This window comes from Sus scrofa, chromosome 7 (genome assembly GCF_000003025.6).
Source record: "Sus scrofa isolate TJ Tabasco breed Duroc chromosome 7, Sscrofa11.1, whole genome shotgun sequence".
Taxonomy (NCBI): domain Eukaryota; kingdom Metazoa; phylum Chordata; class Mammalia; order Artiodactyla; family Suidae; genus Sus; species Sus scrofa.
The window spans coordinates 104,158,905-104,172,135 of NC_010449.5; the positions used below are offsets into that span (position 1 = coordinate 104,158,905).

The following is a 13,231-nucleotide window of genomic DNA, read 5'->3' on the forward strand; positions in this document are numbered from 1 at the left end:
ATAAATAAATGTCAGCTATGGCCATCGCTACTGTAGGCAAGTGACTCACGTGAAGGTACACGTCAGCAGAAGTCTTGGGACCAGAATGCAAATACGAAACCACTCCATTTCTGTCACTACACATTCTGATTTTTAGCGATTTCCCTTTTCGGTCATTTTTAGAGCAGTTCTTCCAGATGCTAAGTGGAGTCACGCACTCAGCTTCCTCTTTACAGATATAGCCACATTCTGGCTGAGGAACCAAGACTCCTACTCAGAAAGTATGAATGAAGGAAAAGCCCTGGGCTTCCTCAGCTTGTCCATTACAGATCCAGACATGGGCTGGCTACAGACCATGAGTAGTCCCAAGAAAGCCTGGTGGAACAAATTCACCACCAGGAACTCCTATCATAACCCTGTGAATCGTAGGTATCTGCCATGAAACAGCCACATCCAAGGAACCCTAAGATGCCGACATTGAGGAACACTGGGCGAGCAGCTAGAAAACCACAGAGGAACCTGACTGTCCTGAGACCACATTCACACTGGAATTGGTGAGTTCTCTAAACCAGTCTCACAGAAGCCCACTGGAATCAACTCTCCATGGAAACCTCACCACATTTTAGAATGTAAACCATAAAGCAAAGCTTAGAATCACCACAAATGAGTACTGACTCACTATCAGAAGCAGTGTTGACCAAGAGACACTACAAATCTCACTGAAGTCTCTGGGCTACCATTTCAGAGAAAAGCTTCTTCTTCAGCTTCCCTTGCACACTAAGATTTGTGGGTGGGGAATGCAGTTGGCTGATTAAACGGGAATCCGAGAAATAGATCTGCCTTACATCAATCTTCTAATCCGTGCTCATGAGCCCTATGTGTTCAGATATGTACCAGGCACCCTTGAGATACTGACACTCAAGCAGCTAGCAATCTAGCTGGGGAGACAAAGATTTTCAGAACAGCAAACATGACAAATCCAGGAATCATGCCTGATAGAACAGCTGGGACAAGGCGGCCAGAGAAAGATCCACAAGGGCTGTAATCATGAGGAGTGAGCAGGTTTTTGGAATTGAAGGACATCCTTGGCTCTGGACCACCAGAAGGGGAGAGTAAGGACATCTTTGGCTCTGGACCACTGGAAGGGGAGAGTCAGGACATCCTTGGCTCTGGGCCACCGGAAGGGAAGAGTCAGGACATCCTTGGCTCTGGGCCACCATAAGGGAAGAGTAAGGACATCCTTGGCTCTGGACCACTGGAAAGGAAGAATAGAACATCCTTGGGTCAGGGATCAGCCTAAGTGATGATTAAGAATTAGACCTTCATGAGGCTTATTTCTGGGCCAGTGAAAGGGTCAGTCTGATGACAGCTGAGGCATCTACCAGGGAAACGTGGGAAGAAAGGACTGATGGACCTTAAGAGTTCAGTAAATGGGAAGCTGCTAAAAGTTTGAGTGGAGTGACTCAGGAAATGCACTTACGGGAGATGAACATTCCTCAGAATGTAATGAGCAGGAGTATGGTGACAGAAACCATCAGCCACAATAGGACCTCAAAGTGTTTCACAAGACCAGGAGCTAGCATTACTAGGAACATGTACTGGGAACTCTGTGCTGGGCCCACGCTAGGGCCTGACAATATAAGAAAGAATGAGATGGCGTCATTGGCCTCTAGCTGCCTCCAGTAGATTGCAGGGAGGTATGTCAGTGACACACAGTGATAACACAACAGGCTCTCTAACCTACTGTGACAAGTTAGCCATCAAAACAATTTCAGCAGAGAGTAAGGGTGGTAAAAGACAAGACACCACACCAACAACAAAAATACCAGGAGTTCCCATTGTGGTTCAGCCATTAACAAACCCGACTAGCATCCATGAGAATGCGGGTTCGATCCCTGGCCTCACTCAGTGGGTTAAGGATCCAGCATTACCGTGAGCTGTGGTATAGTTCGCAGACATGGCTCGGATCCCTCATTACTGTGGCTGTGGCATAGACAGGCGGCTACAGCTCTGATTGGACCCCTAGCCTGGGAACCTCCTTATGCCACAAGTGCAGCCCTAAAAAGACAAAAAAAAAAAAAAAAAAAAAAAAAAAAAACTATGAAGAGCTTGAGCAGTAGGCAGTCATGAGCTGCATCTTAAACTGGAGGGGAGGGTTCTGAGCAAAAGTGCGGAGGGGCAAAGGTATTCTAGGAAGGAGAAGAAATGACATGTCTAGTTCACAGTGAGTGATGCTCTGTTTATCTGAGGCATGTAGGAGTGAGGGCCCTGGAAAGGGAGGGGTTGGAAAATGACAGTTCTACATTTCGGAATGAGTTTGAACACTTGAAACGCTTTCTGTTCCTACTGCCATTGCCTTGTTCAGATCCTCCTTGTCTCTCAGTTAGACAATCACTAGTCTCTACTTGTCTCCCTGCCTTCAGCATCATCCCCTTGAGCCTATCATCCAACCTATTATGCCAGCGGGGTCTTCCTAAAACCTGAAAATGCCGTGCCATGGCTCTGCCTTAAAAGCTCCCCAGTGGCTCCTCCCAGCCATAGATTCCTTCCTCCTTATGTTGGCCAGAGTCAGTTTCTGTTGCTTGCAATGAAGAACTCTGATATACGGTCCCCTTCCTTGACTCCCTCTAATCCCACTTGTTCCTTATCCCCCATGGCTTCTGTATACTGAGAGTATCTTACCTATGCTCATTTATCAAATTATAATGAACTTGTTCTCCAATGTAGCTATCATGTCAATTAGCCTGAGCTCCCTGAGGAAGGGGACTGGATTTTGTTCTTGTAGGTATTTCCAATTCTTAGAATAGGGTCCACCATTTGATAAATATTTATTGAGTAAATAGCTGAATGAATGAATGAATGAATGAACAAATTAATTTGATTCATCCATAGTAGGTAGCCTCAATGTCTTCTGGGCTGGTAAATGTTTTAGAAAGGTTAATTTAAACACTATGTAGAAGATAGCTTGGGAAACAACTTGGATATAGAGCAACTTGTCCATTCCTCTTTCTCTTGTGCTATTAGATTCCAATACAGTAGCCACTAGACACAGGTGACTATTCAAATGAGTTGTTCTTTAAGTATAAAATAACACCAGATTTCAAAAAGAATAAAAATGTACAAAATACACATACATGCACATACATACACACTGTGGGTAACATTTTCCTGTTTCTTCGTATACCTAACGTTGTGGATGATACATGAAGACATTCTGGATTTTTTTTTTTTTTATCTTTTTAGGGCCGCACCCACGGTGTATAGAGGTTCCTAGGCTAGGGGTCCAATTGGAGCTGTAGCCGAGGGCCTGCACCACAGTCACAGCAATGCTGGATCTAAGCTGTATTTGTGACCTACACAACAGCTCACTGCAACACTGGATCCTTAACCCACTGAGCAAGGCCAGGGATCTAACCCAAGTCCTCATGGGTTCTAGTCGGGTTCATTAACCACTGAGCCATGACAGGAACTCTGACATTCTGGATTTGGTCTTCCTCTGCAGAGGTGAGTTTTGCCAGAAGTCAAACTGTCTGCCCACCTTGCCTAAACTTAAGTCTCTCACTTTGTTGGATGATTTTTTAAAAAGCCAAAGATACTTCCTGAGCTCCTCTAAACTACTGCAGGACTAAACTTCTAAACTCAATTTCCCTTGACAGCAATGGATTCTAGGCTTTGTTAGGGTGGATTTAAATTAGGTCTTACTCTAGAGCAGGGGTTGCCAAACTACAGTGATGACCCAAACCTGGCTCTCTGCTTTTTTTTTAAGCCTTAACTATGGCATGTGGAAATTCCCAAGCCACCATAGAACGCCTCTGCTTTTTTGTTGTTGCTGTTTAAAAAAAAAAAAAAAAAAGCTATATTGGAACAAAAACATGCCATTCATTTACATGTTGTCTATGACTGCCTTTACTCTACAATAGCAGAGTTGAGTAGTTGTGAGAGTATTATCTGGCTCATGGGACCCCCCCAAATAATTACCATCTAGCCCTTTATATATATATAAACCAACCCTGCTTGAAAGTATAGGCTTTGCCACTAAGACACAGCCTTTCTGTGTCTTTTCTGGATTCTTGGGATGTCAATAAGGTATTAAGGGGGTCTTTCCACTGGGCTGGGCTGGACCTCAGTATCCAACCCCCAGTATTGCTTGACATTTAGTATCTCCGTCCTGTTCTCAACCCTGGAGCCACCATTTCTGGTAAATCTCACATGGTTTCAGTCTGTACATGTGCACTCTAGCCTAGCCAAAGACTCCCTGGGTACGCCCAGACACACTTCTGTTCCCCACTTTCCTAAGCCACCCTCTCCTCTACAGTGCCTGCTCTGCAGATTTCAGCTGCTTCAATTGCCTCAAACTCCAGTCTTTGTTTCCTTAACTCAGCAGGACTGCTGGGCTCAGCAGAGACGCTAGTATACTATGCTGCAGTTAGGAAGCTCCTCTGGAAGAGAGCCGAGGTGATCACTGAGCTCATTTCATGAGTTTTCCTTCTCTCAGGATCAAAATATTGTGCCAATAGCTGCAAACAGTTACCTTATACACATTTTGTCTGATGTTGCGGGTGTTTACTACAAAAGGACTGGTTTGTTAACCAGTTACAGCAAGAACTGGAAGTCCTCCCCTGAAACATTCCTTACTGACTTGTGTCCATTTTTAAAAGGAGACTACTTCAGATCATCTAAATTAGGGTGATTTTATACTTATGTCCTGGAAATATTAATTAGAAGTTTTATAGAGCTTTTATAAATCAGGTGTGAAGGAAAGGAGGGTTTCATACAGCCAAATGGGTTAAATCCATCCCTTCAGAGAAGAGACAATGTTTTATTTTGTTAGGTTAGCTATGCCATATAATATAACTCCATTCTTCCTTGTTTAGAGGCTATTTAAATCTGAAAATTTAGCGATCTTTCTTCTGTATCTCTTGGTTATATGTATTCAACTAGAAAGCTACTTTTTTTTTTTCCTTAAGCTTTTTATTTTGAAAAACATTAAGTTGGAGAAAAAGAGAAGAATACATGTGAACTTCACTTGTGTTTAGGAATTAACACTACGATACTCACTATTCTGTGTGCAAAGTGTGTGCATGGACTGTGTGCATATGTGTGCTGTGTGTGTGTGTGCATAGGTGTGTGTAGGAGCACATGTTAGTGTGTGCAGGGCATATGTGTGCTATACATTGTGTGCATGCATATTAATATGCTAAGACAGCTACTTTTTAAATCTCTGCATCCACTTGTTGGGTTTTGAGGTTACTGGCAAATGCTCTCCAGACAGCTATTAGGAGTTTAGGCAGAAACACCTTAAACTAGATCCCAGTTCTAAACCCCAAGGTAAAGTCTCAACTTTTTCCTGATCAAGGAAAAGCAACTCAAGGCCAAATGGAAAACTGAAAAGAAAGACAAATGGGAAGAATAAGACTGTATGAATTCTTTGTATCTCTTTAGCGCTTTCTTCTAAAATAAGACATTCAGCAAACTTACATAAGCATCCACTATGCACTCAGAACTGTGCTCAGTACAGTGACACAAAAGAAGATCAAGCATGGGTTTACACTTTACAACTTCTGTCACAGTGGGCTACAGAAATCATGAAAGTTTAGTCAGGAAGTTAAAAGTAACAAAGCTAGGAGTTCCAGTCGTGGCTCAATGGTTAATGAACCCGACTAGTATCCATGAGGACACGGGTTTGATCCCTGTCCTTGCTCAGTGGTTAAGGATCTGGTGTTGCCATGAGCTATGGTGTAGGTCGCAGATGCAGCTTGGATCCTGAATTGCTGTGGCTGTGGCTGGCAGCTACAGCTCGGATTCAACCCCTAGCCTGAGAACCTCCATATGCTCAGATGCAGCCCTGAAAAGACCAAAAAAAAAAAAAAAAAAAAAAAAAGTAACATGCTACTTGCTTCATAAATTCTCAGAATAAACAGATGCCTGGAAGGTCTGATTATATCCTATGACAAAGACCTAAATAAGATTAAGGACTTGGAACGCTGCTTCTTTTCCTCCTTCTTTCAGATCCTTTTCCTTTATGAGAGAACAGAGTTCACTGGAGAGCACACACAAATACTTTAATTAACAGGAGCCTTGATGTTCTTAAAAGGGAAAAATGGAGTGGCTCTGGTTCTTTGTTCTTCCTATCTTGTCACCATTTTTTCTTTCATTCTTTCATCTAAATATTTAATTTTTAAAAACTGAAGAGAGACTCATCACTCTTCTTCCACTAGAAACTGGTGACCAGAACAAACACCCCAGTCAGTCTCAAGTCATACACGCAGGAGAAAGAACTCCAAAAGGAACATGTCATATTTCAACTTTAATCACTATGTATCTATGACTCTCCATAAATCACACCCCCCTATTTCTCTCTTTCAATCAAATACACCATAATACCCCACCCCTAAATGTCTGTTTTTGCCCCATCTAAAGTCACATTATTTGAGTGTGTGTATATATGCACATACATATATACAAATATATATGCATATATACATAGACAACTATCCCAAGGTTATAATTATAAATATTCTATGGTGAGATTTTTCTTCAAAATAAACCATCTCGATGGAGGGGTTATACACTTCATGGCTCCACATTCAGAGTCAAGGATCTAAGTCACACTTGACTTGCAAAACACGTTGCCTCTGATGTTGGTGCATTCCTGAGGCAGTGACCCTGAATGACATTCGTAGGTAGCTGAACAGAATGTCACATTCAGTGAGTGACCCTGATAGTAGATCAAGCTTTAAAGTTTGCAGGATACTTTCTAGTACCTTAAACTCTTAGGAGATGGCTTACTTCATCTTATAAACCACCTTGGCTTACTTTAGTTTTATATTTGGAATAGAGATATTAATATCTTCATGTATAAAAGTGGGAAGATAGTGTGGATAACTTATTTTCACGTATATGTTGGATGTTCTATCATAAGACTGTCCATTACCTAGACTATAAGAGTCTTGTGGGTCCCAATGGTGGCCCTATTTCCTAAGCATAACTCTCAGACTTTCCAAGAAGCTTAACAAAATATTGTTATTATATTTCACTGCAGTTGTCATAGATTATAAAACACATCTAATCTCAGAGATTATAAAATATTTCGAATTGTACATATAAATACATATACTCCTTAGAATCAATGAAATACATTCTTATTCCAAAAACAACAACTAGTATATATTTCCAGAATGCAAAGAAGTTCACAGATTATTTCAATCCATTTTTATAATAACCTGAGATAAGTAAAGCATACATTTCTCTCCCTTGATAAGGGAACTGGCTCAGAGAGGTTTGAGACCTTGACTAGTCTAAGGTCACAAAGCTAACCATGACAGAGTTGGGATAGGATCACAAATCTCTTATGCAGCTCTTTTCCCCCATACCACATTCTGCCTTCCAGAAAACAGGTCTAACAAATGCGCTGGCTACATTGCCAACATCCATTTCCTCTTACCATCCAGCATCGGAGGATGGGTCATTATTGGTTGAGCCAATCACAATAATTCCTCTTCCTGCTTTCCCAGCCTCCTTTGAAACTAGGGGTGACAATTTGGCTAAGTTATGGCCAATGGACATAAATGGAAATAAAGCTCTGAGGGAGCTCCTGTAGTGGCTCAGCAGGTTACAAACCCAACTAGTATCCATGAGGATGTGCGTTTGATTCCTGGCCTCCCTCAGTGGGTTAAGGATCCAACCTTGCCATGAGCTGTGTTGTAGGTCACACACCAGAGCCCGGATCTGGTGTTGTTGTGGCTGTGGTGTAGGCTAGCAGCTGCAGTTTCGATTTGACCCCAGCCCGAGACCTTCCATATGCCACAGGTGCAGCACTGAAAAGCAAAAAGAAAAAAAAAAGAAGAAACTAAGCCCTAAGGAGTGTTTTGTTTTGCATTCCCAGTGAAGGTAAGATATTGCTCCTGCTGCCCTAACCCTGCTCACTCTCTTTTTCCGATTTTGAGTCTAGTCATGATGGCTAGAACAGTGGGTTAAGGATCCTGTGTTGTCAGTGCAGCAGCTTACCCTGGCCCAAGAACTTCCACATGCTGTGGATACAGCCTAATAAAAATTTTAAAATAAACAAATAAGATTCCTACAAATCAACAAAGGGTTTGGATGAGGAATAAAAAAGGAGCCTACAGCATACAGGGTGATAGGAGCTCTCTCTGAGAGGCTCTATTTAACTACTACCTGAAGGATGAAAACCATAACAAGAAGTAGAGAGCATTTGTGGTAGAGGGAACCAAAGACACAAAGAGCCTGAGATGAGAGAAAACTGACAAGAGAAAAACTTGACCTGAATATTGATTAGGCAAAGAGGATGAGGCATAGAACAACGTTGCAAAGGGTAGTTTACTTTAAGAACTATGTAAACATGAGTCTTGTGAGCCCAATTTTGATGTTTAGATTTTATTCTCACTTCAATAACAGTCACTGAAGGATTTAAAGAGGAATAACAAAGTTCAATTTGTCTTTTCAGAAGCTGAGTGGAGAACAGTTTGGAAGAGGAAAGAATAGAAGCAAAAAGAACAGTTAAGAAGCTACTGTAGCAGTGGAGACAAAAGATGAAACAACTGAAGTATCCATCAAGAGATGAATGGATAAACAAAATGTGGTCCATGCATGCAATGCAATGCAATGGAATCAGTCTTAAATAGGAGGGAAATTCTGACATACGCTGTCACATGGATGAACCTTGAGGACACCTGCTAAGTGTAATAAGTCTGTCACAAAAGAACAATACTATAGGATTCCACTTATGCGAAGTACCTCGAGTAGTCAGTTTCCCTGCGACAGAAAGTAGAACAGTGGTTGCCAGGAGATAGGGTGGGAGTGGGGAGAATGGGAGTTAGTATTTAGTGAGCACAGAGTTCTTGAGATGGATGGTGGTGATGACTGCACAATAGCGTGAATGTACTTAATGCCACAAAACAATACACTTACAGTGGTTAAATGCCGGGGGGTTTGGGATGGCCACATGCACACTATTTTATATGGAATGCATGGCCAACAGGGATCTGCTACATAGCACGGGGAACTCAATATTCTGTGATAACCTATATGGGAAAAGAATCTGAAAAAGAATGGACGTACGTATATGTATAACTGAACTGCTTTGTTGTACAGCAGAAACAATCACAACATTGTAAATCTACTACACTTCAATAAAACTTTTTAAAAGGGGGATAAAAAGCTAAATGGCAAATTTTCTGTTATAGGTATCTTAACACTGTGATGCACTGTCCAAGCCCTAGGATCCTATGGCTCCAAATGGACAGAAAAGAGAAGGGAGCCCAAGTTAGGCAGAGGTGCAAGCCGTCTGTCTGTTACTACAGGGGCATGTGGGAGGCAGAAGTCCTGGACCATGTAGGCCACTTGGAAACAGGTTGGAAATAAGGCTTTTTTCTATATGAGATTCTCCTGGGAGGGGGAACGAAAGTGCTGCTGAACAACTCAGTAAATACAGGAACAAATGTCCTTGGTGATAACTCTATCATCAGGAGAGAGGCAAGTACAAGGCATGTCATAACAAGGGCAGGAATTTCCTGAAACCACAGGCAATTTTACAATTCTGAATAATTATTAAGCGGGATTAATGTGGGTGAGAGGCTCCAAAGACTGCCGAGCATGATTCAAAAATCAAGCTCTGCACAGTGTCAATAAAGTAGATGAATATGGAAAGGGATGGGGCCCTGAGAACAAAGTCAGAAAAGAGGGGTAGATTTGCACACCAATCTTGGGCCACCCATCATTCGTCACTCCTCCCTGAGGCTGGTCAGGAGGGAAGCAACCTTTTTTTTTTTTTTGGCTTTTTAGGGCCACACCCCCAGCTTAAGGAGGTTCCCAGGCTAGGGTCAAACTGGTGCTGTGGCTGCTGGCCTATACCACAGCCAGGGTAACTCAGGATCCGAGACGTGTCAGCAATCTACATCACAGCTCACAGCAATGCCAGATCCTTCACCCACTGAGAAAGGTCAGGGATCAAACCCAAATCCTCATGCATACTAGTCAGATTTGTTACCACTGAGCCACAACGGGAACTCTGGCTCTTGCTTTCTTCACAGTGATGCCCACAGACCTCTCTCCTGCCTCCTCACCTGGGACCTAAGCACCATCCCTGTGCAGGCTCACCTTTGTCATCCCACAGATCATCTCCTGTGTTCATCCCACCAGGCTTCTGAGGCAGGAACTCGTAGCATCAGCACCATCCTTGAGATGACACAAGCTGAGGCCAGAAAGGCTAAGTAACTTGCTCAAGGCCAGAGAGTCAGCACATGGCAGTGCTGGGATCCCAATCAACATGGTTCTGACTCTGCAGACTTTTCTTGAACAGTTCATTGATTCAACCAACCAACCCGCAAGGATTAAGAGCTTGCCCTGTTCCAAGCCCTGACTGTGTGAGAGAAGTTCAGAATAGAGAAATAGCTAATACAGAATCCAGAAAGGCCACTTAGCCAATGGCCTCATACTCATGAAGGACTTTAAATAGTACAAAAAAATGAAAGCATACTTTGTTTTTGGTTTTTGCTTTTTAGAGCTGAATGTGCAGGATATGGAGGTGCCTAGGCCACAGGTCTAATGGGAGCTACAGCAGCTGGCCTATACCACAGCCACAGCAACGCAGGATCTGAGCCACATCTACAACCTACACCACAGTTCTCGGCAATGCCAGATCCTTAACCCACTGAGCGAGGCCAGGGATCAAATCCGAAATCTCATGGTTACTAGTGGGATTTGTTTGTGCTGCACCAAAACGGGAACTCAAAAATGAAAGCACACATTTAGTCACAGAAATATGCTGAAAGGATTGAAAGATGTACCTCTTCAACCTTAAGTTCATGTCCCATTACCAAACTGCTCTTCTTAGTTCGATATCATAAGTCCTAGTTACCTTGCATGGAGCAAAATTATATTATACTGTGGGTTTCTTTTTTTTTTTGTCTTTTTTTGGTAGGGGGGGCTGCAGCTGTGGCATATGGAGGTTCCCAGGCTAGGGGTCAAATTGGAACTATAGCTGCCAGCCTATACCACAGCCACAGCAATGCTGGAACTGAGCCACGTCTGCAGCCTATACCACAGCTCACGGCAACGCTGGATCCCTGACCCACTCAGCGAGGCCAGGGATGGATCCTGAGTCCTCGTGGATGCTAGCTGGGTTCATTAACCGCTGAGCCACGACGGGACTCCCTATACAGTGCGTTTCTATATGTATGAGTATAAACATTTGAATTTGGTTAAACACAAATATACAAAAATTTCCTAATATTTTTCTAACCCTGTCTTGGAACTTCTCAGTCCTTACTGGGAACTTCAGAAAAAGGAAGGAACATAGGTCTTTCTCCACCAGCTCTATGAGGCTCTGAACTTGAGTGACAGCAAGTGTTACTATGGAGGATGACCACAGTTCACAGGGGTGGGGTGGGGTCACCCAGGGAGGCTTCCTGGAAGAGGCCATATAGAACGCAGGTCTTAGGAAGATGAATAGCACAAGCTCTGCAGGCAGGCAGGCCAAGGCCCCACTGTTAACTGTAATCATGGGCAAGTCTCTTAAACTCTCTAGACCTGAATTTCACCTAATTGTTTCAGAGATTTCTGTAAGGATGAAAAAAAGATGCTGCATGAAAACTTTCGGCACGTGAATACCAAGTGTTCCATTAATGTTATCTATTAATCATCATTATTTCCACTAATAAAGGGTGAGTAGGAGTTAGCCTGGTAAAAAAATAAGGCATGAACTTGCTGATTTCATCCCTGTGGTTATGGCACTTAGGAAGTGAAAGTGGAGGAAAAAGGAGGATCTTAGAAATTTAGGGGAAAAAAGGAAGTAGTGGTGTGAGCCTCAGCCTGAGACAGGAAATGGCCTGGCCAGCTGAATGTGAGGCATTAGCTGGCCTGGAAAAGGTACCCGAGGGAGAGAATAGAAGGTATTGGAAGCAGGACACCATGTTGGACGACTTTGGGACCCCACTCCCATGGTCACCTATGTAAGCAGCATCTGCGAAGTCTGTACTGTACAAACCGTGCAGCTGAAGGCAGCAACCTGCCTGGGCAAATGCTCCAAGGGTCCCCAAACACAGGACTCCACTGCTACAGGCACCAGCCAAGTGTCCTGCTGCTGGTCAGGGGCCCCCATCATCTGGGCTGTCTCAGTACAGGGGGCAGCAGTGTGACCAGAGTATTACCAGCCTTTTGGACCTTACAGAAACCCTATCTAAAGGAGTCCATTGTGACAAGAGAATGTATGATTATCCCAATTTATAGCACAGCTACAGGAACAAGGAACTTTCACTTTCAAGGCTCCTGCCAACAGCCCCTGACCAAAAATAACAAGATTAGAGCAAACTGAGTTCTAGCCACAAGTTTGGTGGGTGGCTCTTGGGTAAAGTTGACTCAATACAGATTTTTAAAGAAAAACAGAAAGGTTCATTCCCCTAGGTAGATGGCAAAGAGAAAAACTATTTCCCCATCCTTCCCTCTTTTGAGGAAACGAAGCTTTCCTCCGGCTGAGTGGCCAATTCCTCTTTACCCTTTCTCTGCAGTGTTCAGCATTCCTTCCATCTAGAAACCCTGCCACCTCGCCCATCCCCCCACCTAACACTCCACAGAGCTCTGCCACACAATGCAGAGTGTCATTCACAAATGATGCAATGGGGATACCACCTGTTTTTTCTTTTTTACAGCCCCACCTGCACCATATGGAAGCTCCCAGCTAGGGGTCGAATCAGAGCTGCAGCTGCAGGCCTACGCCACAGCCACAACAACAGCAACACTGGATCTTTAACGCACTGAGCCAGGCCAAGGATCGAACCCACATCTCACAGAGACAATGTCGGGTCCTAAACCAGTGGAGCCACAGTGGAAACTCCGGGACACGGCCCTTTATCTGAATGCAGCCCTGGAGCTGTATCATCCAGCAACCCTGAAACAGCGCACACTCTCCCACCCCACTGTCCACACTTCAGAAAAACAAAGAGAATGTCAAATGCTCAGGAGAAAACCCAGTCTGGAAAAGAAGATGAAAATAACTGCCCACTGCCATAGGAATCTCTGAACTTATTCTTCACTCACCAGAATAAAAACAGTGATAGTTAACAACGATTAAGCCTGGGTGATTAGGAGAACAGCAACTGAACTGAGGGCAGAAAAGGTCCCAGTAAATAGCCTAAGGAAATTAGGAGTGTGGAAATGAGTTAATCCAGGACATGTTCAAGGATTGTGAAACAAGAAGAGAGATGTAGAAATTGTAGATTTGAGGCCTAGAAAAAAT

At 43.4% G+C, this 13,231-nt stretch overlaps 1 protein-coding gene across 6 annotated transcripts in view; it reads right to left on the minus strand.

The window, feature by feature from the left end:
* STON2 (stonin 2) overlaps nucleotides 1–13,231 on the minus strand; it is a 154,823-nt gene that overhangs the window by 123,992 nt on the left and 17,600 nt on the right. The window lies entirely within an intron of this gene.